Source organism: Malania oleifera, chromosome 7 (assembly GCF_029873635.1).
Source record: "Malania oleifera isolate guangnan ecotype guangnan chromosome 7, ASM2987363v1, whole genome shotgun sequence".
NCBI classification, from domain to species: Eukaryota; Viridiplantae; Streptophyta; class Magnoliopsida; order Santalales; family Ximeniaceae; genus Malania; species Malania oleifera.
The window spans coordinates 94,677,116-94,684,588 of NC_080423.1; positions in this window are offsets into that span (position 1 = coordinate 94,677,116).

Consider the following 7,473-nt stretch of genomic DNA (forward strand, 5'->3'; position numbering starts at 1 on the left):
GAAATCCTAAAAAAGATAAATTCATATTCGGGTGCGACACATCTCAGTAAGGAAAGAAACAATATATTAAAACAGTGTGTGAAAAACATGAGGTATATAAATATCATTTTAATAATATTTGTAAAGTTTTTTCTTAAACATTGAAATCATTCTCTGAATCTAAACAATCGCATGCAAATGTTTAACCAATGAGAATACCCAAGGATAAGGGTGATTACCCGCCCATATAAGTAACACCCCTCTGCTCTGATACTTAGCCAACCCAAAGGTCACAGTTAAAGCATACCAAGGCACTCACCTTACTCAGTAAGCCCTCAAGTGAGGAATTAATCTCGTACTCATATAGTTCATACAAAAGTTTACTAGCGAAGGCTCCTAAGAATAGGGAAATCTACCCGCCCATACAAGTAGTTTCTCTCTGCCCTTACACGTTATGCAGCCTACTACTACACCTGATACAACCAGAACACTCGCCTTTCTCAGCAAGCCCTCGGGCGAAGAGTTTGTCTCTCCCAAACATAACATGTTCTACTAGCATAAATATTGCTAATACCATAATACATTATTCTTTCTGTCATTGTTCAACTATTCACCTATGTTCATGTTCAACATTTTACTTCATTTCACTTTAAGTGACTCTTTCCCATTTTACATTGTTCACATTTCATATTTCATTTCCATTTTATTCATTTTCCTTTTCATTTCATTTCATTTCATTTCATACCCAGCATCTTTCAGCTATTTTACCCAACATTTTTCAGCTATTTTACCCAACATTTTTCAGTTGTCATACATTTACCTAACATCTTTCAACTGTTTTACCCAACATTTTTCAGCTGTTACACATTTATCCAGCATCTTTCAGCTGTTTTACCCAACATTTTTCAACTGTTTACCTAATATTTTTCGATTGTTTACATGATTACATTAACACACACAAGCAACGTAGTTCATATCATGTTTTATTCACAATGCATTACTTACTTAACTTGCATCTCATACATTTAACATATATTTTCATAGAATTTCATACCACACAGTTTAGTAATAAAATTCATACATTGTGTCGCGACGTCCCCGGAGCACGTGTGCCCCGGGCGGCAAAATAAAAATTAATTTCAATTTTCAAGGAAAAATAGGGAATATCGGAGTCGCCACTAACCTTTAGTGTGGTTAGAACATGTGATTACTACCCTGTTAGGGGTAGAATGAGTCTACATTACCAGAACTGGGGTCGGGAGTTCGGTTACGCGAGGGGAAGGTACGAGCACCCCCTCACACCCGTTCTTATGAACGGTACCTAACTAATTTGGAATTATCCCTAAGTCAATCTAGTAAGTCTTTTAAAATTACTCCTCTAATGAATTTACCAATACACACGCAAAATGAATAAATAAATTTATAAACAAATAAATAATAGAAAAATATACGTAATATATAAATATTCACATATTCCCTCAGAACAAAAGGTACATGAAGCCCGAAGGCTCATACCCCCGCATTAAAATCATAGGGATAAAAAAAAATCAAGAAAATATTTAAGAAAAATACTCTCCCAAATTTTGAAATTGTATACAAAATTTTTATAGAAAAATACTAATATGGGAGGTTTTAATATATGGTAATAGAGTAATAAGCAACACATACTTACTAAAATATCATAAATGTCAAAATAAGTAATTAGATACCATATTACTATATATATTAATATACTAAGGATACTATAATAAATCTCATCACATGTAAACATAATAGAAATATTATAATACTATCACTATATATATCAAAATACTAAAAACACCATATATGCTGAGATCCTAAAAATTCTAAAAATACCATAAACAATATGAATTAATCAAAACCTTAAGATATATACGCAATTAACATAGCAATAGGGAAAAACCCAAGGTATACGGTAGTAATGCAACAATACTAATAATCCAAAATGTACCATATTAACAAAATCATAATAATAGTCCAAAACATACAATATTAACATGAAGTAACCGAAGCCCTAATATATTATAATAATAATACACTACATATAACAATAATACTACTATAATAATAACACAACCAATATGTATATATGTATATATATCATAGCACATAATTACCAATGATAAATGCTACTAGAATAATAACACGTATACATCATAGTATTAATAACAATACAAGCCCTATACAACTTTAATCCGATCATAAACAATAATATACAATAATAAGGAGGTAATCAAACCCTAAAAAATAAAAAAAATAAAAAAATCAATGTGTAACAATATGGAAACAATAAATATGGATATGCAATAATATAGAAATAATCAAACTATGGAAATCAATACGTGATAAAACGGAAACCCTAAAAATCAAAATGAGGAAACCCTAAAAATTGAAATGAAACTTAATACATACACTAAATACAACAAAAATATAAAATTAAACATTAAAACAAATTTTAACTGTAATGCTCCTACAATAATAATAATGACCATTAAATAATGTGTACAGCCAAAATACAAATATGAATATCAACTAACAAACGTTAAGTATCCTACAACAATAAAAGTTTAAACTTAACAAGAGAATTTTACAATAACAATTATAACCATTTAATAACAAATACTTAAAAATATAAACATGAATATCCAGTATTAAGCAGGGATGTTAAATAAACATGACAAAAATAAAAATCACTCATTTAATATACACACACATGCCAATATAAAAAAAAAAAAAAAAACTTTAGCTTTAATTATTAAAACCTGAACAAAACCAATATAAATATGTATGTATGTATGTATGTATGTATGTACATATATATATATATATATATATATATATATATATATATATATATAATAGATACAACCTGGATATTTTGCTTGCCTATACAATGAAAACCCAACATTAGATCAAAACAAGAAAATAATCAAAATAGAAAACCAAAAGACAGGAAAAAAAATAAATAAATAAAAACTCTACGTGCACGTGTGTGTGTTTGTGTGTGCAGGGACTTACAAGGGTCAGAGGATAGCCGCGAGGTTGCTATGGTGGTGCTCGGGTGGTTGCAGTAGAGTTGCCGGAAGATTGTGGTTCGTGGGCTGTGCGGAGGCTGCTGCAGGTAGCCTGGTGAGGAGGCTTGCCGAAGGTTCAGGTTCAGTTTGGTGTTGATGGAGAACGCCGGTGATGGTGGAAGCTGCTGCTGCTATCGCCGGAGGCTGGAATGGTGCGGTGGTTCTCAAGCGTTGCTGCTCTGCTGTGACTGGTCGGAGATTTCCCGACTGATTGCTTGCTGTGATGGCCGAGGATGGTGGAGGATTGACAGTCGGGGGCAGTGGTTGTTTGGAGGGTCCTCCCGATGGCCGCTGGCGACGGTGGTGGCGTGGGTCAAGGGGCGACGACGATGGGGCTGCTGCTGCTGCTGTGAAGGTTGACTACGGGTGCTCTAGTGTGGCGTGGATAGAGCTGGTTTACTGTGAAGAGTGGTATGGAGGAGGGAAGGGAAGGCGAAGGCGGCGATCTGTCGCAGAGGGGCGTCCGGGGCTGTGATGGTGGCGGACGGGAGTTGCAGAGAGGTTTGCTGGAGAGAGGGAGAGATTTGGCAGGGGGGAGAAGAAGAAGAAGAAGAAGAAGAAGGAGCTGCGAGTGATGGTGTTTCAAAGAGATGATGGAGATAAAGAGGCTGCGGCTGTGTGTGGAAAAGAGGAAACTAGCGGGAGCTTAGGTTTTTTTTCTTAAGCTTTATTTTGTCTCCCGGCTCCCCTTGGCCTCTGCCTTCTGCACGCAGCACCCCCTGCCCTTCTATAAAAAAAAAATTTTGAAAACCCTAAAAAAAACTTCCTTTTTTGATTTTATTTTTTTTATTTTTTATTTTTGCTTTTATTCTTATGGTAATAATGAAAATAGAAATAATAATAATAATTATTATTATAGTAATAATATAAGGATAATAATAATAATTACATCAATAAGGTAATAATAATAATAAATAATAATAATACTACTACTAATAGTAAATAATAATAATTATAGTAAAAATAAAAATAATAAAGATGCTATCAGTAAAATAATAATAATAATTATACTAATAAAAATAAAGTAATAATACTAATATTAAAAGTAAAAATTAATAATAATAATAATAACATTACTAATAAAAATGAAGATAATAAAAATAATAATAACCAAAATAAGATACTAATGCTAATAATAATAATAAGGTAAAATAAATAAATAAAAATAATAGTAATAATAATCTAGAATAATTATAGTAAATTAATAATAATAATAATAAATAATAAAAATAATTATAAGAAAGTAATAATAAAATAACGATAATAAAAATACTAATAATAATAAAATAATAAAAGGGAACCCCTTGTTCTATTTGGTTAGGGCAAAAATAGGGTGTCTACACATTGCTTATAAAATACGCCAACCAACATTTAACGTTTATATACCGAAAATACCTTTCATTCCTTACATAATGACCCTGAAAATATTTTTCCACTTTCATGAGTTCATTTTCCCATATACATATCTAATAAACAATCCTAAATTCAAAAAATATATAATTTAAATGGTTGGTATTTTAAACCCATACCGAAACATATACACGTATATATAACACAATTTATTTTTCACTAAATTTATAAAAAATCTGATTTAATATATATTTTTCCTCTTACCTAATTTCTTGAACTACGGCAACAAGGACCCCAAAATTAAAAATTCTAGTTCCATGTAATTAATCCTGAATAAAATATTATTTTAATATTTTCTAGGCCCATAAATTCTAAATAAATAATTATACCCTTAAATATAGCCAAATTACTAAATTTTTCAAATCTCACTCTTGCTTTGGAGTGGGGCTTAAAAAATCTCAATTGAAACTTTACTTATGTCAAAATGACGACAATCACAACTAGGACCCCATAGAGGTGCCTAATCGTCGATTCAACGGCAGATTTAACGAGAAATTGAGAAATTAGGGGAAAGTTGTCTTACCCCAGGAATGGTGCCTATGACGCTCCCACAACAAATTCACTCCAATAAAAATGTCGGTGGCAGAGTTAGGAATCCAATGACACCTTCTGTTTCCCGATCGGTCGAATATTCGTCGAAAAATGAGGGGAGAGAGTGAGAGAGGCTGAGAGACGCAAGTTCTTCTCTAGTAAGTTTCTTTATATATATATATCATATTATTTATTCAACAAATTAAATTTAACAATACTTAATTAATTAATTGATTAATAATAAATAATTTTAATTTATTTAATTTTATATTCCTTTTATTTGTTTATTTAGTTAATTGATTTAATAATATTTAATTAATTAACTAATCAATAATTACTTTTAATTTTAATTTTTTTAATTAATTAATTTTAGTTTAATAATTTTTTTTTTTTGGTTATTACATTCTTCCCTCCTTTAAAGAATTTCGTCTTCGAAATTTTTACTCGTGCTGATCCACCTCTACCTAAAGGTATTTACTGGTTTCTCCTGATACCATAACCTCATACAACACATTTCCATATACCCCAATTGAAATATCAAACACCCAAATTGACCGCAAACCATTAAATCACATCACTTAAATTATTCTCCTTCAAAGATTTTCCTCTACAAATCAATCAACCTAACTTTTGGGTTCAAATTTCAAGTTCGAATTTCTCTACTCAGAAACATCACTATCAATGGATTTACCATGATTTTCTAAAGTTAGCTACTTCTTCAGAAAAACACAGAAGACCATCAAGGGATTTTTGCCCCCAAACTTAGGAAACATGACTCAGAATTCCTATCAGTATCTTAATCTACTCATTTCTATCCTTATCGCAACTCAATCCTATACTCTGGTATAAATCATCCCTAACCTAATACTCTAATATTTCTATATCCAGGCGATGTGAATCTAATCATACTTCTGACTGGACATTGCTCTAATACCACAATGTAACGCCCCGAACCCTTAAACTTGGGTCCGACGCATTATACCTGATAAAATCCTGATAATCCATAATCCATAATCCATAATATACGCAACGGAAAACATAAACATAATCTCCATATAACATAATACCAGAGTTTACTAATTCTAACTATAATCCATAATAACTCATTCATCATTTGCATTTCCATAAATCTACATAACTCCCAAAACATTTCAGCATTTTCAAAATCATTCCTTACTCAACAGCCTTAAAATATAAATATTTACATTCCCCAAAATTAACATAGAAATATATCATTTTTTTTTTCTATTTCTCAATAATGCTATAAAAACCTCGAGCTCTCAAAGTTTGATCTTGAGGAAATCTTGAAAAAGATAAATTCATATTCGGGTGAGACACATTTCAGTAAGGGAAAAAATAATATATTAAAATAATGTGTGGCTAACATGGGGTATATAAATATCATTTTAATAACATTTGTAAAGCTTTTTCTTAAACATTGAAATCATTCTCTGAATCTAAACAATCACATGCAAAGGTTTAACCCACGAGATTACCCAAGGATAGGGGTGATTACCCGCCTATACAAGTAGCACCCCTCTGCTTTGATACTTAGGCAACCCAAAGGTCATAGCTAAAGCATACCAGGGCACTCACCTTACTCAGTAAGCCCTCAAGTGAGGAATTAATCTCGTACTTACAAAGTTCATCCAAAAGTTTACCGACGAAGGCTCTCAAGAATAGGGAAATCTACCCGCTCATACAAGTAATTTCCCTTTACCCTAACATGTTATGTAGCCTACTACTACACCTGATACAACCAGGGCACTCGCCTTTCTCAGCAAGCCCTCGGGCAAAGAGTTTACCTCGCCCAAACGTAACATGTTCTACTAGTATAAATACTGCTAATACCATAATAAATTATTCTTTCTGTCATTGTTCAACCATTCAATTATGTTCATGTTCATAACTTTAACATTTCACTTCATTTCACTTTAAGTGACTCTTTTCCATTTTACATTGTTCACATTTTACATTTCATTTCCTTTTCATTCATTTCCTTTTTCATTTCATACCCAACATCTTTCAGTTGTTTTACCCAACATCTTTCAACTGTTTTACCTAACATTTTTCAGCTGTCATACATTTACCCAGTATCTTTCAACTATTTTACCCAGCATTTTTCAAATGTTACAATTTATCCAGCATCTTTTAGCTGTTTTACCCAACATCTTTCAACTGTTTTACCCAACATTTTTTAGCTGTTTACATGGTTGCATTAACACACACAAGTAACGTAGTTCATATCATATTTTATTCACAATGCATTACTTACTTAACCTGCATCTCATACATTTAACATATATTTGCATAGAATGTCATGCCACATAGTTTAGTAATAAAATTCATACATTGCCTGTGAAATACGCCAACCAACATTTAACGTTAATATACCGAAAATACCTTCCATTCCTTATATAATTACCCTGAAAATATTTTTTCATTTTCATCAGTTCAT